This window comes from Cavia porcellus, unplaced genomic scaffold, assembly GCF_034190915.1.
Source record: "Cavia porcellus strain 051 isolate PalLab524CR breed Dunkin Hartley unplaced genomic scaffold, mCavPor4.1 scaffold_6, whole genome shotgun sequence".
Classification (NCBI taxonomy): Eukaryota; Metazoa; Chordata; class Mammalia; order Rodentia; family Caviidae; genus Cavia; species Cavia porcellus.
Genome location: NW_026947489.1, coordinates 1,665,221 through 1,692,403, shown reverse-complemented (window position 1 = coordinate 1,692,403; position 27,183 = coordinate 1,665,221). Strand labels below are relative to the sequence as shown.

General features: G+C 56.1%; 1 protein-coding gene and 1 long non-coding RNA gene across 2 annotated transcripts in view; one reads left to right on the top strand and one right to left on the bottom strand.

Annotated features, from left to right (window-relative positions):
* Nucleotides 1-27,183, top strand: part of LOC134476221 (collagen, type I, alpha 1a-like) — a 56,733-nt gene that overhangs the window by 26,110 nt on the left and 3,440 nt on the right. The window lies entirely within an intron of this gene.
* On the bottom strand, nt 1,640-8,616 carry LOC134476342 (uncharacterized). Its single transcript, XR_010047887.1, has 2 exons — nt 7,403-8,616; nt 1,640-5,493 (listed from the first exon to the last, which is right to left on the bottom strand). It is a non-coding gene; the product is annotated as an uncharacterized LOC134476342 (long non-coding RNA).

Here is a 27,183-nt window from a genome sequence, read left to right as displayed (position 1 = left end):
TTGGTCCCCAGCTGTTCCGCAACATTTGGCAGGACATTTTCCCACTTGGAGCTGTGACATTCAACCCTCCACTCGCTCTGACACATCTTCAGGGTCACTCACTGCTCAGGTCAGGGGCCCCTACCCAAACCCCTACCCTCCGATAGTGGGGTGAACACCTACCCTGGCAGGTTCTCTACCAAGAGATGGTGTCATCATGATGCAACCCCAGGCAGATAGCCAGGAGAGCCAGTGCCCAGGGAGCTGTGTCCAGTTCCGTATCCCCCTGGGTGTCATGCCCTTGCTTTGAAATGAGCAGATGGGACTTGTGCTCACCTGGTAATTAAGGTTAACGAGCACACTCCATCTGCCTTTGAGTTCATGTTCCTTGCTTGTACCCCAGCACCAGCATCTCAGGGGACCTGGTGCTATTTCCCTAGCACTGGCAATCAGGTGCTAAGGCCTGGCCCTCATCCCAGACAAGGTCACCAGGCCAAGGCTCTTAGAATGCTCCCAAGACCTGATCTTAACTGAGGCTGACACTGCTCAGAATTCCGGAGTCAGCACTTGTGGGGTCAGAAACGTGTCTTGGTTGCTTTCCTCTCGCTGAGACAAAACACCCAATGCCCAAAATTAAAGAGGGAAAGGTTTATTTAGCTCATGGTTTGTGGAGGTTTCAGTTCATAATCAGCTGGTTCCAAGGCAAGGTGGCACAGGGCAGAGGGCAGTGTCATGGCAGCGGAAGACAGCAAAGCAACCAGCACAAAGAGGGAGCAGCGCGGGAGGAGACTCTGTCACCCTTATATTGTATGCAGGCCACATCCCCCCAAGGGCAGCACTCACACCCATTACCCCAGCACTGGACCAACAATCAATCACAGATTCTAGAAACCTGCTTTCATGACTGCATGAGGCGTCTAGGTGGGGAGACACCTAGACACAAACCGTAACAAGCCCTCTCCCCACAGCCTAGTGACAGGGAGGGAAGTGGGCCGCATGTTTGCAAGGCCTGGGCGGCAGGTAGGCCAACCAGCGGCCACGGCAGCTTTTAGGCCAGTGCCAGCTGCTGTGTCCTCCAAACTGGGCCCATTGCACCTGTGTCTTCGCCACAGAGGCTGGGGACAAGGAGATACCAACCCAGAGGGACATCGGCTGCACATCCCACATGGTCACCGGCAGAGGCAGCCGGGCGCGCTCTCCCTAGTCCTGGTGAAGGCCTGTTACTGCGGAGACCCCACAGGTGCCGTCAGCAGGTGGGCACGTGAGCAGTTTGTCTTCTGCAAACACCGAAACACTGCACATTGAAGGGCACAGCTTGCTCACATCTAGGACCTGCAAACCAACCCTGGCACACAGAGTGCACGGGCTCTTGGGATGGGGACAGGCGGTGGTTACAAGTGGCCATGAGGCAGGTTCGGTGTGTCATGTGTGTGTGGTCCTCGTGCCTCACTCCCTGGCCCAATACCAAATTCTGCACTTTTGCATTAAGTTCATTCACCGAGAGGAAACAGCGAATCGCTCTTGTGTGTCTAGGAGGTGCAGCCTGCTATGGGCCAGAGCCATAGCCGCAGTCACCGGTGAGTCCTTTAGAAACGGCTCGCCAGCTAACACGCTCCGGTCCTCCCTTCCTTGAAAAAGGATCAAACCAGAGGAGCCAAAAAACGATGCTCAAAGTTTATGTGAAAAGCATGGGATGAATGGGTGAGTGAGAAACTGGTGCAGATTGAACCTGGGCTGAACAAAAGAGGAAAAGAGAAGAGCAAACAAGAAATAACTCCTGGGCCAGGAGACTCGAGGCGGCCTGCTGTGGGGGTCACCATAGCAGGTTCTCCATGGTACCTGGCTCTTTCAGGCCAGCCACACCTCGTGGGAACCCATGAGAAGTTCTACATACGCGGTCCTGGGAGTCATTTGGTGCTGCCCTGGGATCTTGTGGTTGACCCCACTTAAGGTTCTGTATGTTCCCCGGCCAGCTTTGTCACACCTCACCCGCTCTCTCCCCGCCACCCAGAGGTAGCAATGGAAACCAGCATTTCGATTTCTGCAGTAGCAGAAATTTCTACAATGTCTTAAAATTTTCTACTTAAGTGAAATGACGATGTGGTCATTTCAGGAAAGGAAAGTGTCCCACAGTTCTCAGCCCACACGGCATCTTTGGAGAAGATGACTGCTGTGTGGAAGCCCCTCAGCACTGTGCCAGCACGTGGCCAACACATGCGTGCTGCTTTAAAACAACCTCGCCAACGCCTGATGTCAGGTCTGCAAACTGGGCCACACAGCAGAAAGGAAGGAACTCACTTACCAAGTCTGTCAACAGGAAACCTGGCAGAGCAAACTAACTAAGTTAGTTACTTACTCACTTACTACATTTCTCAATAAGAAAACCTGCTAGCAGAAAGTTGCAAATCCAAGAAAAACAGCTACACTTATGGGACGCACACCATTGGCTAGTCCCAAAGAAAAGCCACAGAGATACCCTCCGTCCCAGCCCCAGAATGGCCCAAAGTTTCCAGGCCCTCTTCAGCAGTGCTTCCTCCACTACCTCACTCCCCTGGAAGATGTGTTCTTGTTCCCAGCTCGGGGCCAGTGGTCTTTCCACCCTGGCCTGGCCGCACCCAGTCTGTAATGAAGTCCTCTCAGGTTGCTTAAACCTGGCCAGTCTCGGTGGCCCACCCTAACACCTAACATCACTAAGAGCTTTCCTAGCTTTTTCTTTTGCTACTTCTGAACAGCATGGTGAAACAGGAGAGATGGTTGTGGCTGTGACCCCAGGGTTCCGCGGGACCCAGACGAGAGGCCAACCTGACCAATTTAGTGACTTAGGAAGACCCTTAGTGGGTATCTGAAAAAAAGTCTGAGGATGCAGTTTAGTGTGAAGATGCAGGGTTCTAGCCCCAGGGCTGCAAGAGTGAAAAACTAATAATTAGATAGATGACAGATATGCTGAAAGATGATCAAAAGCTATAGACTTAGGTAAAAGTAAGAAGTAGCTACTGATTTGTTTAGCACAGAGAACAAGATAGGACTCACATTACAAAGCCAAGACATGACTTCACTTCCTTGGCCACAGGTCCAAAGAAACCCTGGAGCCCTGGTTAACAGGCATCGCTCTCTAGGGACAGCCGACCCTCCCAAACTCACTTGGCTAGAGAAAGTCGGCAGCAAACACACTGAGCTGCTTTTTCCCCAGGTCGGGGTGGCAGCCTCAGGACCTCACGCAGCAAAGGCATCTGTAAAGATGACTGACTCCATCCAGATGCCTCAGGGCACCCAGTACGAATCCTCACCTGTCAGGAGCAGCCCACGGCCAGTCTCCCCAGACAGACCACCAGTCACCCAGAAAAAAGGAACCCACTGCATTTTCTCTAAGCCAAATTACCAAGAACATAGTGACGCAAAAAAGCCCAGGGCAAGTCTTGCCAGGCCTGACCATCACTCGGAGACACCCACAAGCTGTCTGCAGGTTTTCTCAGACCCAGCTACCAAAATCCCAGAGACACCAAAGTCCAGGGTGGGAGCCCAAAGTCCCAGCTACTAGACCCCAAGAGACACCAAGAAGCCTGTATACGTCCATCCTGGCTGAGCCGCCACTATTCTAGCCAGTGTGGTCAGGGCAGGAGGTCAGGCTGCCCTCCTTTGGGGAGCCCTTGATGTCAGCTTCCCCCCGCCCAGTCCGTTAGCCCTTCTGTGGTCCCTTCTTTATGAGCACCTCTGAGAGCTCCACCTTCAGGGGACAAGCCCTGGTAATGGGAAAAGACATCCAGAAAATACATTTTGAACCTTCTGTCTCTTTCGAGGGTCTTTGCAATAGAGTTTAAAACACGCATTCTTTGACAGTGAATAGCTTTTCACCGCAAAATGCATAGATGAGGAAGATCAGTGTGCTGTATCACAGGGTTAGAAGAAGCCTTTAAGCTTTATGAGCTACACAAGGATTCTCACACAGCTCCTTGTGTACTAGAACATCACTAAATACCTGGTCAAGGTGAAGATAAATCCATCAGCTATAAGAAATTCATCTCTCTGCAGAGGGCCATACTTTCCTAGCCAAACATTTCAACAGGCATGTGCACTGGGCTATCCACACAGACTGAATGGGAGCTCAGACCACAGTCTGTCTGTCAACTGTAAGAAGTGCCACAAATGTTGTCATTGAATGTGAGCGGCATTCTTTGCCACTGGAACCCATGATGCCGACAGATCAGTCATCCTTGCCTCCAGGTCCTGCATAGACAGTCAGTCTTCATTATTAAGGCATGAGAGTTTGGACCACGCTGGTGAGGAAAAAGAGGGCAGCAAACCCCAGGGAGAGAGGCAGAGTTTCATTAAGTTTTAAAGACTTTGATTTGCTTCAAGAATTAGGAGGAGGAATGATGTGGGAGTGAGTACTCTTGGTTCAGTTGAAAAAGACAAATTGCATTTATGCAATGAAAGGAGCTTGTCAGCACTGACCAGGTACAGACAGGGAAGCATGCTTTGGAGCAGGCATCAGTCATCCTTGCCTTCTTGATTCTGGACAGAAGCAGACCATTTCTTGTTAAAGACTATGCAAATGGAGGAAATCTAATGTTTCATGTTCTAATGTTACAGCAACAAAGTATAAGTCTTGAAGAACATTCCAGAGTACTGCAGTAATCAGTTTGCTTTCAGTTATCATGAGCGATGGATACTGTATAGAAACTTGAAATTGCACAGCGTGTTTTTGAACTCAGAAGGACACATTAAGCTCACCGACTATTGTGTAAGGAAGGATTACAGCCAGTAGATACAACCAGCACTTTCGTGGGCTCCTACTGACCCTGCTCTAGAAATTCTAAGAGGAGGAGAAGGTGGCTTCAGTGTTACCAGAGAACTCTCAGAAGTCCTCATGTTGAGATGGTCAGGTCTCCTCACTGCATGCTGTGGAGAGCTTTGATAACCCCGATCAAAACTCAGGCCATTATCTCTTCCAAGATATTTTGGAAACAGAAATTCACACACTGCCTTGCCTTCTCTATGCGCAAAACCAAAAGTGTCCTGAAGAGTGTTCTCAGTGAGGACCCAAAGGAACGACTGGGCTGTTCTCCTTAAACAGGATTTGCTGATATTGTGGGGTGTCCATTCTTTCCAAATGCTGACTTGGATATGGTGGTGTGAGGAGGCAGCTGATCTTTCAAGCCATCTAGAACTAAGGGAGCTGAGAGATCTCCATGCGGCCTGAGAGTTATCTAACAGTGTCCTGAGGACTTGTGATCGACAGGTCCTGCTCCCCCCCAGTTTTGCCACGCCCGCTCTTCTGTATCATTTCCCCCAGAGAGACCTAAGTCCCATGCATCTTTACGGAGTGTGGGGAGGGGAGGTCTCTGTCTTCTGCAGCTTGCTTCAGGCTGGAAGGACTGCACACTGCCCTTCCTGGGGCTCGTGTGCTCTCCCATCAGCTTGGCTGGGCTGTGGGAAGGCGGTCAGTGGCCCTTGAGCTGCTGTTTGACAGGAGAAAGAAACTTTAGTGAGGAGCAGGTCCGACCTCCATGCTTCCTGTAGAGAAGAGCACACATTAGAGAGGTATGTTAGATAGGTTATCAAGAGTCTGACAGCCTCGGCCTTAGAAAGGGACTTGAGCCTTGCTTTTTTGGTCAGTACATGTTTACCCTTCTGTCTTTTTAAAATATCAGTGCCCAAGTAAGAGCAACTAGCTCTGCCTTTGAGCAAAGGTTCCCGGAGACAAAGCCACTTCCACCAGTGCGTCGCACCTCCTCAGGCTTTTGGGGGAGCAGGTCACTGGTGCCTTCTGCTTGCGTAAGCCTGAGAGATTACTTGTTCACAAGAGTGGCTAACTTTGGGCCTGTGGGTATCAAGTAAACCAGGTTAACAGTAGTACAAGTTTTTATACTAACCTAAAGGTGTCTAAGAGCACAGCCTGATACGTGGTGAGTCATTCCTCTGTTAAATACAAGTGACCTTGTGTCTCCAAGATGGCTCTGACCTGGCGGAGTTGGAACCTCTGGGCTCTGTCCCTAAGCTATCTTTGTAGGGTCTTCTGTTAGTATAGCTGTAGCTGCTGTTGCCCCCAGGCAGGGTGTCCATCCAGCTGACAGCTCATCTAATTTCCTTAAAAAGTACACCATGGGGGGGGGGGTCTTGTCCTAACCTTTGGGGCAAACCGCTGAAGCAGTTCCTTCCTTTTCTGACACAGAAAAAGAAACTTTTCTCTTTAACTAAGATATTCCTAGTGGGCATGCTTTGTTTTGCTGAAGGCATTATCAGGCCTTGTCAGTCACTTCTGTCCATTCTAGGGGCATAGGCTCAGCCTCCTGTAAAGGCTTTGCCTTGGTCCCCAGTTCCATAGCCAGAGCCTACCAAAGACTGCCATTCCCAGGAGGGAATGAAGCTGTTGCTTGGTGGCAGGAGGCCCGAGCTCACAGGGAGCCTGGATGGGGTCCCTAGACAGCTGGTGCCTCCCAGGTATAAGAAACTGGACTTGTGGGGGAACATCTGAGCTTTTTCTTTGGACACTTTAACCCCGTCTCACTAGAAAGTTAAATCTGCAAAGTGCTATGGTTAGGTAGTTGCTGAGTTGTGCTGCAAACTAGAAGAATATCTACATACTGTCGGCTGGTTCCTCAGTCTAGCTTTGAGTTCCTTGTCTTTTGCTAGTGTCTACGCACAAAGGCGCCCCTGTCTCTAAGGCCCTGTGGGGAACTGCGCAGATATGCTCCTGTTCCTCTCTTGTAATGGGGTTTTTCTGAGAGTCTGGACGTGGGGTGGGGGTGGAGGAGAAGGTACCTTTTAAATCTAAGATTGAGAACCAGTCAGTATTCCCCTGGAATTTGGGAATCGTTTGTGGATCTGGGCATAGAGAGTGGACTGGAATGACAGCCTTGTTAATGAGATGGAGGTCTTGTGCCATCCGATATTCTGAGGGCTTACTACAGTGAGAATGGGGGCGTTTCCAGGGCACTGACAAGGCTTAAAAAGACCATGTTTGAGAAATGTGTCTGTGAGGGACTGGAGACCTTTCCCTGCCTCTTTCTCGATTGGATACTGCTTTCCATTAGGCAGCTGGCTGGCGTCTTTTAGTCATCTATCCACTAGCATAGTGGAATCTGCCCTAGAGTTGTTTCCTTTATACTATGCAGTGGGACCCACCTGTTGGCTAATTTGGTCAGGGAGACTTGACAGAATTTGTGAATTGCCACCAATTTTGTTACTAAATCTCTTCTTGGAAAGGAAGACCACCACTGTGGGACAGTGAGAAACTTGTGGCTAAACAGCTAACCTTCCAAGTGACATGTTGGGGGGAGTAAAGAATCTCTGACTAGGGTTCCTTCAGCTCCAACTATGGCTGTGGACCTAGAGAGTGTTCCAGAAAAGGAAGCGGAAATGCAGTGAGCTGCCCCCGTCTAGAAGCAGTTGAGGTAGTCACCCATGACACCTAAGTACCTACGTTTCCTTGGTGATGTCCATGGACAGGTGCACTGCAGGTGTGCCTGGCCTCTTCTGGCCTCAGAGCAGGAAGTGAAGGTCCTTGCTGGCCTGGCCTCTCTGGAGCAGGGGACAGCCCCACCTCCAGTTTCAAGGGCCAGGCGTATTGCTGCCTCACATTCACAACAGGGCCCAGTGGCCAGCTCCTTGGCACCTGAAACAGGAATCTTTGCTTTGATTGTCCCTGAGTTCTCCCTCAGACAGCCTGGGTGGTTTGTAAGCATTGTCCATTGCAGCAGCTGTAACCGTAGCTTTTGGTCCCATCTCTCCTTCGAGACCCAACTGTTGAACACAGAAAAGGGGCGTCCAGCAGTGGGTCCGAGGCGTCGTGGCCCCTCTGAGGTTTTTATGCCGGGTATTTGGGGCTGACTACAGGCAAGCTGTCGTTCCTCAGGGCCCTTCCCTCCGGAAGGTGGGTCTGTGTTAGTGCACTCGTGGAGGCCTCTGCTAGGCAGTAGGAGACAAAGCTGGATTTTCTTCTGTGCCTTGTAAGACCCCTCACTTTGCCCTAATTAAAAGACTTTTTAATGCAGCTTTTCATCCCTCTGCTAAGAGCAGCCAGCATGCTAGGTACCATTTCTAGTCCACGTTGAGTACTGCAGTCCCAGTTTGGCTCTGTCGAAGGGAGGCGGCCGTCCAGGGTGTTCCCTTCCCTTTGTAAGCCACATCGCTTGTCTGTGTAGCTCCCAACCAATTATAGGATTGTTTTTCATCTTCCAAGCTTTGAAACCCATCTGCAAACTTACTAAGGTCTTCTGACACTGGCCCAAGTATTCCTTGCACCATTAGAAGTCTGAAAAAGGCACCTGTCCCCGTCTCCTTCCATTTTGGGGATTCTTTTAGGGGCAGGACTGGGTTCGGTCTGTGCGGCTTAAGCTGTCCGTGTGTCCCAGCGTGACTCAGGGCCGCTGAGGGAGCTGAGGATCGCACTCGTGGAGCGCTGGGTGCTGATGGAATCCTGTGGCTGCTTGGAGGGAGGCCTGATTCACGGTATGAGGATTGTAAGGGGGAAGTGGAGACCACCTCCGAGTGTGGTCCTCTTTCCTAACTAGATCAGGTAGATCCCCGAGTGACAGATGGGGGTCTTGGAACACAGTCATCAGCCTGCCTCTGTCTTGCTCAGGGCCGACAGTGAGTGCCATAGTTCTGGGATAGTCCGGAGTCCAAAGGCCCACCCCCTCCCCACCCCGTCTTTTGCCACCTCCTGGCTCGTGGTGAATCCTGCCCCGTTACAGCGGTAGACCAGCTGCCTTGGTTCCAAGCCGTCAGGACCAAACCCTTTCCTGTCATCAGGATGCGGCCTGCTGCCCAGGTCCCTGGGATCTGCCTGTCAAGGAGATGCAGAAGCTGCTCAGCGCCTCAGCTGGAGCCCTGGAGAGAGACACCAGGCCTGCACCGTCCAGGTGGCAGCCCGCCCACATGGGGGAGCCCGGCTTTCACAGAGCACCGCCTAGGGGGAGGGCGCAGTCGGTGACCCCAGCATCACCAAGCACAGCAGCAGCCCCCCACCCGGGCTCGGCCCAGCAGGCAAAGGGGGAGCCACTTTTCGGCCTCAGCGCGTGCTTTGCTCCAGGGTGTCCACTGCGCCCCCGTGTCCTGCTCAGCGGTCATCTCGCATTTCAGGTCCTGGAGGACGTTGGGGTGGGGTGGGGACCGTGGCGCGGGGGGACCCGGGGCCCCTTTATCCTGGGGCTTTGGTTAGGGTTCAGACGTCCCTGCTGTGCTCTTCAGGCCTCCAGCCTGGGGCCATGACCGACCTGCAGCAGACAGAGAGGCCCCACGTCAAGGCTGGCGGAGAGAGGGCGCTGGGTCCCCGCAAAAGGCCTGGGCCTTCGGGGTGGGGGGGTGCTTCTCCCGCAGGCCTTTGCGTGGCAGGAGATGGGGAGCTGCTCAGGCCTGCGGGGAAGACGGGCTAGGTGCTGCCCAGCTGCCCGCCTCTGCCCCTCCTGCCCGCCTCTGCCCCTCCCGCCCGCCTCTGCCCCTGCCGCCCGCCTCTGTCCCTCCTCCTGCCCGCCTCTGTCCCTCCTCCTGCCCGCCTCTGTCCCTCCTCCTGGCCGCCTCTGTCCCTCCTCCCGCCCTCCTCTGTCCCTCCTCCCGCCCGCCTCTGTCCCTCCTCCTGCCCGCCTCTGTCCCTCCTCCTGCCCGCCTCTGTCCCTCCTCCTGCCCGCCTCTGTCCCTCCCGCCCGTCTCTGCCCCTGCCGCCCGCCTCTGTCCCTCCTCCTGCCCGCCTCTGTCCCTCCTCCTGCCCGCCTCTGTCCCTCCTCCTGCCCGCCTCTGTCCCTCCTCCTGCCCGCCTCTGTCCCTCCTCCTGCCCGCCTCTGTCCCTCCTGCCCGCCTCTGCCCCTCCCGACCGCCTCTGTCCCTCCCGCCCGTCTCTGCCCCTGCCGCCCGCCTCTGTCCCTCCTCCTGCCCGCCTCTGTCCCTCCTCCTGCCCGCCTCTGTCCCTCCTCCTGCCCGCCTCTGTCCCTCCTCCTGCCCGCCTCTGTCCCTCCTCCTGCCCGCCTCTGTCCCTCCTCCTGCCCGCCTCCCTCCCTCCTGCCTGCCTCTCTCCCTCCTCCTGCCCGCCTCTGTCCCTCCCGCCCGTCTCTGTCCCTCCCGCCCGTCTCTGTCCCTCCCGCCCGTCTCTGTCCCTCCTCCCGCCCGTCTCTGTCCCTCCTCCCGCCCGTCTCTGTCCCTCCCGCCCGTCTCTGTCCCTCCTCCCGCCCGCCTCTGTCCCTCCTCCCGCCCGCCTCTGTCCCTCCTCCCGCCCGCCTCTGTCCCTCCTCCCGCCCGCCTCTGTCCCTCCTCCCGCCCGCCTCTGTCCCTCCTCCCGCCCGCCTCTGTCCCTCCTCCTGCCCGCCTCTGTCCCTCCCGCCCGCCTCTGTCCCTCCTCCCGCCCGTCTCTGTCCCTCCCGCCCGCCTCTGCCCCTCCCGCCCGCCTCTGCCCCTGCCGCCCTCCTCTGTCCCTCCTGCCCGCCTCTGCCCCTCCCGCCTGCCTCTGCCCCTGCCGCCCGCCTCTGCCCCTGCCGCCCGCCTCTGTCCCTCCTCCTGCCCGCCTCTGTCCCTCCTCCTGCCCACCTCTGTCCCTCCTCCTGCCCGCCTCTGTCCCTCCCGCCAGCCTCTGTCCCTCCTCCTGCCCGCCTCTGTCCCTCCTCCTGCCCGCCTCTGTCCCTCCTCCTGCCCGCCTCTGTCCCTCCTCCTGCCCGCCTCTGTCCCTCCTCCTGCCCGCCTCTGTCCCTCCTCCCGCCCGCCTCTGTCCCTCCCGCCCGTCTCTGTCCCTCCCGCCCGTCTCTGTCCCTCCCGCCCGTTTCTGTCCCTCCTCCCGCCCGTCTCTGTCCCTCCTCCCGCCCGTCTCTGTCCCTCCCGCCCGTCTCTGTCCCTCCTCCCGCCCGCCTCTGTCCCTCCTCCCGCCCGCCTCTGTCCCTCCTCCTGCCCGTCTCTGTCCCTCCCGCCCGCCTCTGCCCCTCCCGCCCGCCTCTGCCCCTGCCGCCCTCCTCTGTCCCTCCTGCCCGCCTCTGCCCCTCCCGCCTGCCTCTGCCCCTGCCGCCCGCCTCTGCCCCTGCCGCCCGCCTCTGTCCCTCCTCCTGCCCGCCTCTGTCCCTCCTCCTGCCCACCTCTGTCCCTCCTCCTGCCCGCCTCTGTCCCTCCCGCCAGCCTCTGTCCCTCCTCCTGCCCGCCTCTGTCCCTCCTCCTGCCCGCCTCTGTCCCTCCTCCTGCCCGCCTCTGTCCCTCCTCCTGCCCGCCTCTGTCCCTCCTCCTGCCCGCCTCTGTCCCTCCTCCCGCCCGCCTCTGTCCCTCCCGCCCGTCTCTGTCCCTCCCGCCCGTCTCTGTCCCTCCCGCCCGTTTCTGTCCCTCCTCCCGCCCGCCTCTGTCCCTCCTCCCGCCCGCCTCTGTCCCTCCCGCCCGTCTCTGTCCCTCCTCGCGCCCGCCTCTGTCCCTCCTGCCCGCCTCTGCCCCTCCCGCCCGCCTCTGCCCCTCCCGCCCGCCTCTGTCCCTCCTCCTGCCCGCCTCTGTCCCTCCTCCTGCCCGCCTCTGTCCCTCCTCCTGCCCGCCTCTGTCCCTCCTCCTGCCCGCCTCTGTCCCTCCTCCTGCCCGCCTCTGTCCCTCCCGCCCGTCTCTGTCCCTCCCGCCCGTCTCTGTCCCTCCCGCCCGTTTCTGTCCCTCCTCCCGCCCGTCTCTGTCCCTCCTCCCGCCCGTCTCTGTCCCTCCCGCCCGTCTCTGTCCCTCCTCCCGCCCGCCTCTGTCCCTCCTCCCGCCCGCCTCTGTCCCTCCCGCCCGTCTCTGTCCCTCCTCCCGCCCGCCTCTGTCCCTCCTGCCCGCCTCTGTCCCTCCCGCCCGTCTCTGTCCCTCCTCGCGCCCGCCTCTGTCCCTCCTGCCCGCCTCTGCCCCTCCCGCCCGCCTCTGCCCCTCCCGCCCGCCTCTGTCCCTCCTCCTGCCCGCCTATGTCCCTCCTCCTGCCCGCCTCTGTCCCTCCTCCTGCCCGCCTCTGTCCCTCCTCCTGCCCGCCTCTGTCCCTCCTCCTGCCCGCCTCTGTCCCTCCTGCCCGCCTCTCTCCCTCCCGCCCGCCTCTGTCCCTCTCGCCCGCCTCTGTCCCTCCTGCCCGCCTCTCTCCCTCCTGCCCGCCTCTGTCCCTCCTGCCCGCCTCTCTCCCTCCTGCCCGCGTCTGTCCTCCTGCCCACCTCTGTCCCTCCTGCCCACCTCTGTCCCTCCTGCCCACCTCTCTCCCTCCTGCCCGCCTCTCTCCCTCCTGCCCGCCTCTGTCCGTCCTGCCCACCTCTCTCCCTCCTGCCCGCGTCTGTCCTCCTGCCCACCGCTGTCCCTCCTGCCCACCTCTGTCCCTCCTGCCCACCTCTCTCCCTCCTGCCCACCTCTGTCCCTCCTGCCCACCTCTGTCCCTCCTGCCCACCTCTCTCCCTCCTGCCCACCTCTGTCCCTCCTGCCCACCTCTGTCCCTCCTGCCCACCTCTCTCCCTCCTGCCCACCTCTCTCCCTCCTGCCCACCTCTGTCCCTCCTGCCCACCTCTCTCCCTCCTGCCCACCTCTCTCCCTCCTGCCCGCGTCTGTCCTCCTGCCCACCTCTGTCCCTCCTGCCCGCGTCTGTCCTCCTGCCCACCTCTGTCCCTCTTGCCCACCTCTGTCCCTCCCGCCCGTCTCTGTCCCTCTCGCCGGCCTCTGTCCCTCCCGCCCGTCTCTGTCCCTCTCGCCCGCCTCTGTCCCTCCTGCCCGCCTCTCTCCCTCCTGCCCACCTCTGTCCCTCCTGCCCACCTCTCTCCCTCCTGCCCACCTCTCTCCCTCCTGCCCGCCTCTCTCCCTCCTGCCCACCTCTGTCCCTCCTGCCCGCCTCTCTCCCTCCTGCCCACCTCTGTCCCTCCTGCCCACCTCTCTCCCTCCTGCCCACCTCTCTCCCTCCTGCCCGAGTCTGTCCTCCTGCCCACCTCTGTCCTCCTGCCCACCTCTGTCCCTCCTGCCCACCTCTCTCCCTACTGCCCACCTCTCTCCCTCCTGCCCGCCTCTCTCCCTCCTGCCCACCTCTGTCCCTCCTGCCCGCCTCTCTCCCTCCTGCCCACCTCTGTCCCTCCTGCCCACCTCTCTCCCTCCTGCCCACCTCTCTCCCTCCTGCCCGAGTCTGTCCTCCTGCCCACCTCTGTCCTCCTGCCCACCTCTGTCCCTCCTGCCCACCTCTGTCCCTCCTGCCCACCTCTGTCCCTCCTGCCCACCTCTGTCCCTCCTGCCCACCTCTCTCCCTCCTGCCCACCTCTCTCCCTCCTGCCCGCGTCTGTTCCTCCTGCCCACCTCTGTCCTCCTGCCCAACTCTCTCCCTCCTGCCCGCGTCTGTCCTCCTGCCCACCTCTGTCCTCCTGCCCAACTCTGTCCCTCCTGCCCACCTCTGTCCCTCCCGCCCACCTCTGTCCCTCCCGCCCGTCTCTGTCCCTCTCGCCCGCCTCTCTCCCTCCCGCCCGCCTCTGTCCCTCCCGCCCGTCTCTGTCCCTCCCGCCCGTCTCTCTCCCTCCTGCCCGCCTATCTCCCTCTCGCCCGCCTCTGTCCCTCCCGCCCGTCTCTGTCCCTCTCGCCCGCCTCTGTCCCTCTCGCCCGCCTCTGTCCCTCTCGCCCGCCTCTGTCCCTCCTGCCCGCCTCTCTCCCTCCTGCCCACCTCTGTCCCTCCTGCCCGTCTCTGTCCCTCCTGCCCACCTCTGTCCCTCCCGCCCACCTCTGTCCCTCCCGCCCGTCTCTGTCCCTCTCGCCCGCCTCTGTCCCTCCTGCCCGCCTCTCTCCCTCCTGCCCGCCTCTGTCCCTCCTGCCCACCTCTGTCCCTCCTGCCCGCCTCTGTCCCTCCCGCTCGCCTGTGTCCCTCCTCCTGCCCGCCTCTGTCCCTCCTCCTGCCCGCCTCTGTCCCTCCTCCTGCCCGCCTCTGTCCCTCCTCCTGCCCGCCTCTGTCCCTCCTCCTGCCCGCCTCTGTCCCTCCTCCTGCCCGCCTCTGTCCCTCCTCCTGCCCGCCTCTGTCCCTCCTCCTGCCCGCCTCTGTCCCTCCTCCTGCCCGCCTCTGTCCCTCCTCCTGCCCGCCTCTGTCCCTCCTCCTGCCCGCCTCTGTCCCTCCTCCTGCCCGCCTCTGTCCCTCCCGCCCGCCTCTGTCCCTCCCGCCCGCCTCTGTCCCTCCTGCCCGCCTCTCTCCCTCCTGCCCGCCTCTGTCCCTCCTGCCCACCTCTCTCCCTCCTGCCCGCGTCTGTCCTCCTGCCCACCTCTGTCCCTCTGCCCACCTCTGTCCCTCCTGCCCACCTCTGTCCCTCCTGCCCACCTCTCTCCCTCCTGCCCACCTCTGTCCCTCCTCCTGCCCGCCTCTGTCCCTCCTCCTGCCCGCCTCTGTCCCTCCTCCTGCCCGCCTCTGTCCCTCCTCCTGCCCGCCTCTGTCCCTCCTCCTGCCCGCCTCTGTCCCTCCTCCTGCCCGCCTCCCTCCCTCCTGCCCGCCTCTCTCCCTCCTCCTGCCCGCCTCTGTCCCTCCCGCCCGTCTCTGTCCCTCCCGCCCGTCTCTGTCCCTCCTCCCGCCCGTCTCTGTCCCTCCTCCCGCCCGTCTCTGTCCCTCCCGCCCGTCTCTGTCCCTCCTCCCGCCCGCCTCTGTCCCTCCTCCCGCCCGCCTCTGTCCCTCCTCCTGCCCGCCTCTGTCCCTCCCCCTGCCCGCCTCTGTCCCTCCTCCTGCCCGCCTCTGTCCCTCCTCCTGCCCGCCTCTGTCCCTCCCGCCCGCCTCTGTCCCTCCTCCTGCCCGTCTCTGTCCCTCCCGCCCGCCTCTGCCCCTGCCGCCCGGCTCTGCCCCTGCCGCCCGCCTCTGTCCCTCCTCCTGCCCGCCTCTGTCCCTCCTCCTGCCCGCCTCTGTCCCTCCTCCTGCCCGCCTCTGTCCCTCCTCCTGCCCGCCTCTGTCCCTCCCGCCCGCCTCTGTCCCTCCTCCTGCCCGCCTCTGTCCCTCCTCCTGCCCGCCTCTGTCCCTCCTCCTGCCCGCCTCTGTCCCTCCTCCTGCCCGCCTCTGTCCCTCCTCCTGCCCGCCTCTGTCCCTCCTCCTGCCCGCCTCTGTCCCTCCCGCCCGTCTCTGTCCCTCCCGCCCGTCTCTGTCCCTCCTCCCGCCCGTCTCTGTCCCTCCTCCCGCCCGTCTCTGTCCCTCCCGCCCGCCTCTGTCCCTCCTCCCGCCCGCCTCTGTCCCTCCTCCTGCCCGCCTCTGGACCTCCCGCCCGTCTCTGTCCCTCCTCCCGCCCGCCTCTGTCCCTCCTCCTGCCCGCCTCTGTCCCTCCTCCTGCCCGCCTCTGTCCCTCCTCCCGCCCGCCTCTGTCCCTCCTCCCGCCCGCCTCTGTCCCTCCCGCCCGTCTCTGTCCCTCCCGCCCGCCTCTGTCCCTCCCGCCCGCCTCTGTCCCTCCCGCCCGTCTCTGTCCCTCCCGCCCGTCTCTGTCCCTCCTCCTGCCCGCCTCTGTCCCTCCTCCTGCCCGCCTCTGTCCCTCCTCCTGCCCGCCTCTGTCCCTCCTCCTGCCCGCCTCTGTCCCTCCCGCCCGCCTCTGTCCCTCCTCCTGCCCGCCTCTGTCCCTCCTCCTGCCCGCCTCTGTCCCTCCTCCTGCCCGCCTCTGTCCCTTCTCCTGCCCGCCTCTGTCCCTCCTCCTGCCCGCCTCTGTCCCTCCTCCTGCCCGCCTCTGTCCCTCCCGCCCGCCTCTGTCCCTCCCGCCCGTCTCTGTCGCTCCCGCCCGTCTCTGTCCCTCCCGCCCGTTTCTGTCCCTCCTCCTGCCCGCCTCTGTCCCTCCTCCTGCCCGCCTCTGTCCCTCCTCCTGCCCGCCTCTGTCCCTCCTCCTGCCCGCCTCTGTCCCTCCTCCTGCCCGCCTCTGTCCCTCCTCCTGCCCGCCTCTGTCCCTCCTGCCCGCCTCTCTCCCTCCCGCCCGCCTCTGTCCCTCTCGCCCGCCTCTGTCCCTCCTGCCCGCCTCTCTCCCTCCTGCCCGCCTCTGTCCCTCCTGCCCACCTCTCTCCCTCCTGCCCGCGTCTGTCCTCCTGCCCACCTCTGTCCCTCCTGCCCACCTCTGTCCCTCCTGCCCACCTCTCTCCCTCCTGCCCGCCTCTCTCCCTCCTGCCCGCCTCTGTCCCTCCTGCCCACCTCTCTCCCTCCTGCCCGCGTCTGTCCTCCTGCCCACCTCTGTCCCTCCTGCCCACCTCTGTCCCTCCTGCCCACCTCTCTCCCTCCTGCCCACCTCTGTCCCTCCTGCCCACCTCTGTCCCTCCTGCCCACCTCTCTCCCTCCTGCCCACCTCTGTCCCTCCTGCCCACCTCTGTCCCTCCTGCCCGCCTCTCTCCCTCCTGCCCACCTCTCTCCCTCCTGCCTGCCTCTGTCCTCCTGCCCACCTCTGTCCTCCTGCCCACCTCTGTCCCTCCTGCCCACCTCTGTCCCTCCTGCCCGAGTCTGTCCTCCTGCCCGCCTCTGTCCTCCTGCCCGCCTCTGTCCTCCTGCCCACCTCTGTCCCTCCTGCCCACCTCTGTCCCTCCTGCCCACCTCTCTCCCTCCTGCCCGAGTCTGTCCTCCTGCCCACCTCTGTCCCTCCCGCCCACCTCTGTCCCTCCTGCCCGCCTCTGTCCTCCTGCCCACCTCTGTCCCTCCTGCCCACCTCTGTCCCTCCTGCCCACCTCTCTCCCTCCTGCCCGCGTCTGTCCTCCTGCCCACCTCTGTCCCTCCTGCCCACCTCTGTCCCTCCTGCCCACCTCTCTCCCTCCTGCCCACCTCTGTCCCTCCTGCCCACCTCTGTCCCTCCTGCCCGCGTCTGTCCTCCTGCCCACCTCTGTCCCTCCTGCCCACCTCTGTCCCTCCTGCCCACCTCTCTCCCTCCTGCCCGCGTCTGTCCTCCTGCCCTCCTTTGTCCCTGGGTGCCCCACTTTGCCCCTAACCGCCCTTCCAACTGTCTTCTGGCTCCTTAAAGGAGCAGTACACAATTTTTTTTTTCTGAGGACAGAAAGAAAAAGGCTCCTGTTGCTTGTTTTCCGTAAGCTCACATGTAGTTTTAAAACTGAAAGCTTAGCTCATGAGGCTAGTTCCTACATGAAATAGGGAAAAAAAGAGACAGAAGAGAAAGTGAAGAAGTGAAGCGGCAGGCCCACTACACATGAGTTCAGGTGGGGGCAGCGGCCCAAGCAGGAACCGAGAAGAACCTAGAAAATCCTTCAGGGAACTAGAGCGAGGGGAACCAGGCTAGTGTCCAAAACAGACAAACAGACAGAACCAAGGTAGCAAACAAATGCAACACAAACCAAGTAAGAAAAGCTATTTGTAAAACTTGGTTAGAGAGCGGCTGGGACTTAGCTCAGTGGCATAAGCACCTTCCTTGCAAGCAGGCAGTACCGATAAAAACTTAAAGTTAAAAAAAAAAAAAAAAAAAGAGCAAACAAAACTTGGTTAGAGAGAGCAGGTTAATTTCCAAAAAGAGTAACAAAGTAACCGGTGAGACTGATTGCCAAGGAGACCAGGTTTATTTCAAAGTAAAAAGTGGGGAAACAGGAATCCTGCGTTCCCTTCCTGGCCGGCTGCTGGAGAGCGTCCTGCTTGCCTGGCCCAGTGCCCTGGGAGAGGAAGGAGACCCCAGCCCGCATGAGCCGTACTCCTTGGCTGGCTCTCTAAGTGGCTCGCCAAACCCGAGGGGTCCAGCCCTGTGAGCCACGCGGTGGCAAGAGTTTATTTGAAAGTCAGGGATGAAGGAGTAAGGGCAGAGCTCCTGCTCTGGCCTCTTGTGCCTCGCGACTGGGGCGGAGGCTCTGCACGGGGTCCTGAGAGTTGCTGGCGCTGCCCTGGGGCCTTGGTGCTGGTACTTCCCTGGCCGCTTTGCCACGCCTTCCATTTCCTTATCTGGCTCAAGTTCTGGAGAATTGGGTTTGGACGCCTCTGATTCTGTTTCCTAATTATTGGGCCTGACTGCCTTACCCCAGTTATGATGCAGGCCGGGCCATCTGAATTTGAAGGTTTTGAGCAGTTTATCGAGCCTTCTTTTGATATATGCAGAAGGCGGGGCTGAGCCTCACTTTCCAACTCGTATTCTGCTTATGTGGCCAGCCTGGCTGCAGGGAACCATTTCATAATTGTCTGGAAGCTAATTTAATTCCTCTCTTGTAGTTACATGTCAGTGTGATACTTGGTTGTTACAGTCTTTAGCAGAGGCTATTCAGCACTTGTTTTTAGATACAGTTGCTTTTTGTGATTTAACTTTAACAAGGAGGCACTTGTTAACCACACTTGAAAACACATGCCTTCCATTTATTAAGTGGAGATAGATGTACAGTTGATTTTCTGATTATTTACTATACAGGAAAATAATTTGTCTTTTAAGTAGAATATTCTAACTGTATTTATTTCTTTCCAAACCCCATTACCTATAGTTTTGGGCCCCAGTTTATGGAGTCTTCCCTGAAATCTAGTAGTAATAATAATAATAATAGTTTTGAATAAATGTGTAGAAAACACAGTCTATTACAGTCCTTTCTCCTTAACAGAATTTTTGGGTTAGTAGGGTAGGGCATGAAATACATGGAGAAGTCACTTCAGTCATTCAGCCTTCTTCCGATTATTTTTATTAAAATTAGTGAAAAAAACAGTGCGGTCTGGGACCCGCAGAGGTCCCAGGGCGCCCACAGGAGGAAGAGCACAGCTGCTGGGGCAGGCGCTGGTTCTGAAGCGCAGGAGCTGCAGAACGAGGAGTGCCTGCTTAGAAAGAAAGAGACCAGCTTGGCCACATCATGACGGGGAACTGCACAAGGGGGCAGGGGTGTTGTCATGTGAGGTTTGCATTTTTCTGGGTCTTAAATTTGTCAAACAGTAAAGCAATCAGAGCAGTAGTAAGTCTTGCCGTGTGACAAGCACAGGTCTCCAGGCTGGAACACACTTGTGCAAATGCAAGAGTGTGAGGCTGGTTTTCACTTCACGTAAACCACAGGGCACAGGGTGTGTCTTCTCAGCTGACCTTTGTTTCACTTCAGGTACCTCCTGTCCCCTCCGGGAGTTTCTCTTTAATTGCCTGGGAGGATTCCCTGACACAGAAACCCCACATCTGTTTAATTATACCTTTGTTGACACTAACTAATCTTGCCCCCAGGTTTTCACTGTTCCAACAATTCTGCAGGGAACATTGTTCAGAACCCCAGAGGAATCCCTTTGGCTGTCCGCAGATGAGTAAAGGAAATATGGTAAATACAAAATGGAAAACTATTCAGCCATAAAAAGGAGAGAAATGCTGATAGTATGGCTGAGCCTAAAGGACCTTTGTTAAGTAAAATAAGCCAGGCACAGAAAGACAAAGCCTCATGTCCTTACTTATATGTAGAGGTTAAATAAGTTGCTGTCCTAGAGGTAGAAAGCAGAGTCATCTCCAGAAGCCAGGAAGGGACCCAGGCAAGTGGAGAGGCAAGACTGGAAACAGAGTTAAATAAGAGCAGTGTGTGGGTTGACTATGCTTAACCATGATTACTGCATATTTCCACTTCGCTGGAATAAATGTCTTGGATGTTCCTAACACAAAGAGATGATGGACCTTTGAGATGATAGAGGCTAGATACTTCGATTTTATCATTACAAATTATATGCATGCATCAATATGTACCCTATGGACAATTATCATATGCCAATTAAAAATAAAAGTTGTTAACCATCCTAGCAGAACACTGACAAACATATACACTGTCATTGTCAGCACTGACCGCACAGTCACCTGTGGCTGGCGAAGTACCCAAATCCCCAGGCTCCCTGCTTCTGTGTTCCACAGTACATGGTTGATAGGTCTGTCTTCAAAGGATAAAAGATGCTTCCAAAAGTTGAGGAGTATAAGACAAAAGAGGCCTTTATTCCGGGAACACGGGAAAGGAGACCAGCGTACTGGCCACTGGAATCTGGAGGTCTCTCTCGGACACGTGGCGTGGGGGACTCTAAATAGCCGAAGCTTAGGGCAGTGCCCTAAAGGCCATTAGAGATGCACAGGTATCTCATTGGCGCACAGGTCCTTAAGGATGGGGATATAGGATTACAATCAAATCCATAGGGGGCAGGGTGGGGGAGGAGTTTAGCTGCAGCCTTTTCTGGTTACAGTGTTCAGTTTGAGCCAGCAACTCTTTCATATCCCGTCTTATGGTTATTAGGAAAAGGGGCGAAGATCTCTCTCTATAACTACTTCCTGCTGGCTGAGGGCGTTGTATTGGGGTCTAGGGGAGTTTGACGGGATGAAGGTTGATGCCCAGGTAGACACTGATGCCAGGTGTTTTAGCCAGGACAACTTTACTGGTGAATGTACGTATGTCAGACTGGAAAAAACAAAGAGACATAATGTTATTAGGAGACATGGCACTATTATTTTTAAGGACCCAGGTGAGGTAGATTGAGGTAGGAGCATCATCATGGTGAGGTAGAACTCTGAAAAATAAGTGTGAGGTTATTGAAATCATGAGAGGTGATTACTCCCCCATCTGAAAGCATCAGGAGGGTGGGTGTGTAAAACTTGTCTCTGGTCTAGGAGTTGAGCCGGATAAAATAGGGGGAGTATGGGAGACGGTGGCTGTACCAATATAAGGAAGGTGAGAGCTTAGGCTTTCAGGGATTTCACGTTTAACCAGACAGCTGAGGGTGGAAAGAACCACGACAGTTATCACATAGAACATAATAAAGATGATCTTACGCATGATGTGGGAGTCTCTAGGAAAGACTGTTAAGAGTCCTGCTGCAAAAATGATCATTAATAGAGCGTAAGAAATTAGGAACCAAATCGGATAACAAAACATGACTTAGCCTGTTAACTGTGGCTGCGAGGCCTTTGTGAAACGGAGACGGGTGGGCGACAGAAGATGAGATGACCACTCAGAATGATCAGATTTGGTGCTGGGAGGGCACCTTTTAGCCTGAGTGATGTGAAACCAGGATGGGAGTCCAGCAACTTTGACCGCTGTAGGGGTAGCCAAGTAGACCAGGTAAGGGCCACTCCACCTTGGTTGTAGTCCTGTGGATTTAGAACATTTGAGATAAATTAGATCTCCTGGGGATATGGGAGGATCTGGTTTGGCCTCTCCAGAGGGCTGTGGAAGACAGAGATCAGCATGTTGTCGCAACAGGTGTCGGAGGAAGGAGAGGACTGGGACATAGTCAGCCAGGGGAGGGAGATTTTGGGGAGCAGGAAGATTGTGAAGTAAGAATGGCCTGCCATACATAAGTTCAAAAGGACTTAAGAAAGTAGGAGCCCGGGGGAGTGCCCTGAGCTTGGCCAAGGCTAAGGGCAAAAGTTGAGGCCAAGGTTGGTGTAGTTCTAAAGTGAGTTTTGTAAGGTGTGTCTTTATGAGGCCATTTGCCTTTTCTACTTTTCCTGAAGATTGTGGATGGTATGGGGTGTGTAGGTGCCAGGTGATATGTAAGCTTGAGGATAGCTGTTGAGTGATCCGAGAAATGAAGGTGGGACCATTATCTGACTGAATACTCTGAGGTAGACCAAACCTTGGAATGATTTCTTGTAATATGACTTTGGTAACTACATCAGCAGTTTCCCTGGTTGTGGGAAAGGCTTCTATCCATCCTGAAAAGGTGCAAACAAAAGTGAGAAGATATTTGAGAGTCTTGTGGCGGGGCATGTGTGTAAAATCTATCTGCCAGTCCTGACCAGGGGTGTGTCCCCGAAATTGATGGGTAGGAAAGGAAGGGGGTGCCATGTGTCCCTGAGGAGAGGTTCTGGCACAGAGATCACAGGTGTGAGTTGTTTTAAGAATGATGGCTTTTAGAGAAGGGTGTGTGACTATTGGGGCCAAAATTTTGTATAGGGCCTGAGATCCTATATGAAAACAGTTGTGTAAGTCAGTGATGATGTCTGAGGCCTGTTGATGTGGGAGAACAAGTTTAGATCCCTGAAAAATCCATCCCTGAGTGTTTTGTGTGTAACCTGGTTTATGAAGTAGTTGTAGCTGTTCTGGTGAATATTGGGCTGAGGTAGACTGCTTGGGACTAATGGGAGGAGATGAGAAGGGCAGGGCCCTTGTGCAGCTAACTTGGCTTGTGAATCTGCAAAGGCATTGCCTTGAGCAATAGGATCTGTAGAGCTTTGGCGTCCTCTGCAATGGATGACTGCTGCCTGCTTTGGAAGTTGGGCTGCCTCTAGAAGCTTAAGGATAAGGGGGGCATTAATAATGGGGGTTCCTTGAGTGGAAATAAAACCCCGTTCTTGCCAGATAGAGGCATGAGAGTGTAAGGTGCTAAATGTATACTTTGAGTCAGTGTATATATTTATAATCTTGTCTTTTGCTAGTGTAAGGGCCCTTGTAAGGGCAATAAGCTCTGCCCTCTGGGAAGAGGTCCCAGGTGGCAGTGAATTTGCCTCTATAACTTTTGACTGGTTAACTATTGCGTATCCTGCCTTCTTTTGGTTGTCTGTGCTTGTTGAACTGCCATCTATGAACTATGTGTCAAAGGCCAGGGAGAGAGGTGTGCTACTGATGTGCGGGAAAGAAGTGGTAGTCATCTGTAAAACTCTATACAGTCACGGTGAGGATGGCCTTCTGAGGTGGGAAGTAAGGTCGCTATATTTAGAGGACCACTAGTTGCAATAGAGATGCAAGGGTCTTGAGAGAGAGCTAAGTGTACCTGTTGAAGGCGAGAAGGGGTCATTAGGGCAGGAGCACCTTATGTGAGATAGGTCACGTAGGTGATGAGGTGAGTGTACTGTAATAGATTGCCCTAATGTAAACTTCTTAGCTTCCTGTGTCAGGAGGGCTGCAGCTGCAAGAGCTCGGAGACAAGGAGCCCATCCTTTTACTGTGTGATCTAACTGTTTAGATAAGTAAGCTACTGCTTGAAAAGAAGGTCCCTTTTTGTGTCCTAGTACACCTATAGCGTTGTGGCCCTGACAAGTAGTGTGTAGGATGAAAGGTTGGGTGGGATCAGGAAGGGTAAGAGCCGGAGCTTTTAGGAGAGCCTCTTTTAGTTTTTGAAAGGAGGCATGTATGGGCCTAGTAGGGTCCAGGGGTTCTGATAAGGAACCCTTAGCAGCCTTGTAGAGAGGTTGAGCTAGGGCTGCAAAATTAGGAATCCAAAGACGAAAAAAATTAGCTAAACCCAGGAAAGATGTAACCTGCCGTTTAGTTGTGGGCACCTGGAGATCACGAAGAATTGCCTTACGATCTGAGGTGATGGAGCGAGTGGTGGGGGTGAGAGCAAGACCTAGGTATTTGACTTTTGGGGAGGCTATCTGGGCTTTGGTGGTAGACACCCTGTATCCACGGCTAGCAAGGAAATTAAGAAGACTGGCTGAGTGGCGTATGGCTAACATATGGGATGGAGAGCATAATAGGAGGTCGTCTATGTATTGGAGCAGAACACTAGGTTTGAGATTGAGTTCTGTGAGGTCAGTAGCAAGAGCCTGACTAAAGAAGTGGGGACTATCCCTGAACCCCTGGGGGAGTACTGTCCAAGTAAGTTGCTGAGACCTGAGAGTGTCTGGGTCAGTCCATGTAAACGCAAAGAGGTTCTGGCAATCAGGGTGTAGGGGGATGGTGAAGAAGGCATCTTTAAGATCTATAACTGTAAAGTGAGTGGTGGAGGAAGGGATATGAGAGAGCATGGTATAAGGATTTGGCACCACTGGGTAAGTTGGGGTAACAGCACTGTTAATTACCCTAAGGTCCTGTACCAGGTGATAGGACCCATCAGCCTTGAGCACTGGGAGAATGGGAGTATTGTGGGGTGAATGGGTAGGTTTAAGAAATCCATTGTCTAAAAGCCGCTTAATGATGGGTTTAAGCCCCCTTAAATGTTGGGGGGCTATGGGGTATTGGGGAACGCAGGGAAAAATTGAGGGATCCTTGAGACGGATTAAAACAGGCGTGGCATGTGTAGCCAGAGTGGGATTAGATGTGTCCCAGACTGTGGGGTCAACCAAAGAAGGAGGAAGAGGGGGGAATGGCTTTGTGACGCATTGTGAGGCAGTTTGGAGGATTAGAGCTGTGGGGAGAGAGAAAGTGAAGGAAAAATTAAGCTTCTGAAGGAGGTCTCTACCCAACAGGGCCGTGGGACATGTTGGGATTACGAGGAAGCTATGGGTAAAGAAAAGGGTCTGGAATCTGCATGGGATAGGCACAGTCTGTAAAGGTTGATTTGGCTGGCCATCAACGCCCACAACAGAGATCTGAGACTTAGTACAATGTCCTGAAAATTCAGGAAGCACACTATAGGTGGCCCCCATGTCTACAAGCAGAGATATTATTTTGCCTGAGACCTCTAATGAGACTCGGGACTCCGTCAAGGTGACTGGAGTGGGGGCCATGAGCCCCGAGCCCCATCATTCTTCTGTAGCAAGTCCGAGCAGGTCAGTCAGCGACGAATCTGGCATTGATGAAGCCTCCTGTGAGAGCAAGGGATTAGAGGATGGCCTAGTCGCTCGCTGGCGCCTAGGACAATCGCTCTTCCAATGCCCTTCATCTTTGAAGATTGGGCAGGGCCCAGGAGGAGTGCCAGGGTTGGGGCAGTCTCGTGCCCAGTGTCCTTGCTTGTTGCATTTGAAGCATGGTCTGAACGGGGCTTGGGCAGCCACACCTTGTTGTGGATTGTTTGTTTTGGGAGCCCCGAGTGCCACTGCTAAGAGGTCAGACTGATATTTAGCAAGCCTTAATTTTTGAGCTTGCTTTTCCTCTTTTTGAAGCTTGTCTCTGTTGTTGAAGACACGGAAGGCCAATTTAAGTAGATCTCCTTGTGGAGTCTGAGGGCCTTGTTCAACCTTTTGTAGTTTTGCACGAATATCAGGGGCAGACTGTGAAATAAAATAGGAATTAACTACAATCATCCCTTCATGAGAGTCTGGGTCTACATTGGTATATTTAATTAAGGTTTCCCGAAGCCGATTTAGAAACACAGCCGGGTTTTCATTAGCCTCTTGGACCTGTTCTAAAAGCTTGTTATAATTAGTATGTTTGTGAGCAATCTTATTAAGGCCCACAATCAGACACTCTATCATCTTATGTAATTTTCTTGAGCCTTGACCATTTTGATAGTTCCAGTTAGGGTCTTGGTCAGGCACAGCTACAGGGCCAGGGTCATTCTCAATCGTATTTGTCCTGTGTCTTCGGTCCGCCTCCTCGCGAGCTGCTTGCCACAGCTGGTTCCGTTCTTGTGAGCTAAGGGTAGTATTTAAAATCACATAAACATCTTTAAAATGTAAATCATAGCAATTGGTAATAAATTCAAATTGTCTGATATAATTTTGTGGGTCTACAGAAAAGCTGCCCAATTTATGGGTAATCTGAGACAAATCAGAAAGAGAAAATGGCACATGAATATTTACAAGGCCTTCGGGGCCAGCTTGCTCTCGAAGTGGCAGCAGAGCTTGAGGAGAGGGACGCAGAGGAGAGTGCCACTGAGCAGCTATCCGCCCAGTAGACGTGTGAGCAGTTATCTGAAGAGCGGCTATAGAGCGGCTGCTGCTTACCCTCTGAGGAGGAAGTACAGGCAGTGGACATGGCATTGTGTGGCTCAAAAGAAGCACGACAGGGCGGCCGTTGATGTTTACAAGGGGAGCCACTAGAGGGCGCCCGTTGATCGTGAGACCAGAAAGAACAAGGTTGCCCCCTGTTGTCATGGTAACCAAATGAACATGGCTGGCATGGCATGTGACCCCTCTGAGCATGGTGGCAGCCCATCGCCATAACAACGATCTGAACCCAACGGCGCTCCCTCGTCACGCATTGCGTCTGAACTTCCGGAACATGGCGGCGCCCCATCACTACGGCAACCAAATGAACCCAGCGGCGTTCCGTCGCCATGCTGCTCGCCTGAGCTTCCGGAACATGGCGGCGCCCCGTCACTATCGCAACTAAGGAAACTGGGCGGTGCTCCATGCCCACATGACCTGCCTGAACTTCCGGAACATGGCGGCGCCCTGTTACTGGCATAGCTGCCCGAGCACGGCGGGCATGGCGGCTGTCGGCGCAAGCCAAAAAGATCACGCTGTGTGCCAGCGGGGCACAATGAACGTGACCTAGTGTGGTACGCAGGCGGTGAAAAGGTATCAGAAGGCGGAGCAGAGCCGCCAGGAGGAGCCTGCATCGCGGAAGGGGGAGGGGAGGAGGATCGTAACTGTGACACATGGTGACCCGCACAACTGAGGGAACTGGGCACAGGGGTTTGGCCAGCGAGGGGTAATGGGACAGAACGAGCTGTGTAAGCGGGTGGCAGTGACCTGAAGACCGGTGGTACGTCCTCAAGCGAATCTGGAGGGCAGGATGGAACAGTTTGAGCCACAGTATCGGTGGCCAAAAGGATCTCAGCGGGAGCACAAGATCTAATGAGGGATTGGCGCATCCTCAGAACCAAAAATGCCTCTATGTATTGGAGTTCCATGACTCTATCGCTGGCCTTACAGAAATCATAGAGCGTTTGCAGAATTGAAACATCGAACGTCCCTTCTGGAGGCCAGCGTTTGCCAGGGAGTGGGTAGGTAGGCCAAACTTCCTGGCAGTAAAAAGTTAATAATTTAGTTTTTATGGTATTTTTAATTTTTAAAGTACGTAAATTGGAGATTAAACATTGTAGAGGCGTTTTTTGGGATGTAGGAAGGAAATTACCCATCGGTGAATAGGGCGGGCAAAATCCGGTGGCACAAAGGAAAAGCTATCAGTAACCCGTAGCGCCACGCAGCGAGGCAAATGCAAACGGGGGATAGACCAGTTGACTGGGTCCGGGCCCAGCGATAAGAGTCTTGTGGAGCGTGCTCACCTTAAATCAATCGGGGTTGCGGTGAGTGGAGACAGCTGGCAGGAGATGGAACGCGTCCTGGCAGGAGGAGCGCAGAGTTAAGCCGTGATGGTTTTGGTTTGTAGGAGGAACGTAGAGTCAAGCCGTGATGGTTTTGGTTTGTAGGAGGAACGTAGAGTCAAGCCGTGATGGTTTTGGTTTGTAGGAGGAACGTAGAGTCAAGCCGTGATGGTTTCGGTTCGTGAATCAGCAAGGGGCCCAACTGGGCGCGTGTCCCAAGTGAGTCACCCGCCGATCGAGTCACAGGGCACCAAATGATAGGTCTGTCTTCAAAGGATAAAAGATGCTTCCAAAAGTTGAGGAGTATAAGACAAAAGAGGCCTTTATTCCGGGAACACGGGAAAGGAGACCGGCGTACTGGCCACTGGAATCTGGAGGTCTCTCTCGGACACGTGGCGTGGGGGACTCTAAATAGCCTAAGCTTAGGGCAGTGCCCCAAAGGCCATTAGAGATGCACAGGTATCTCATTGGCGCACAGGTCCTTAAGGATGGGGATATAG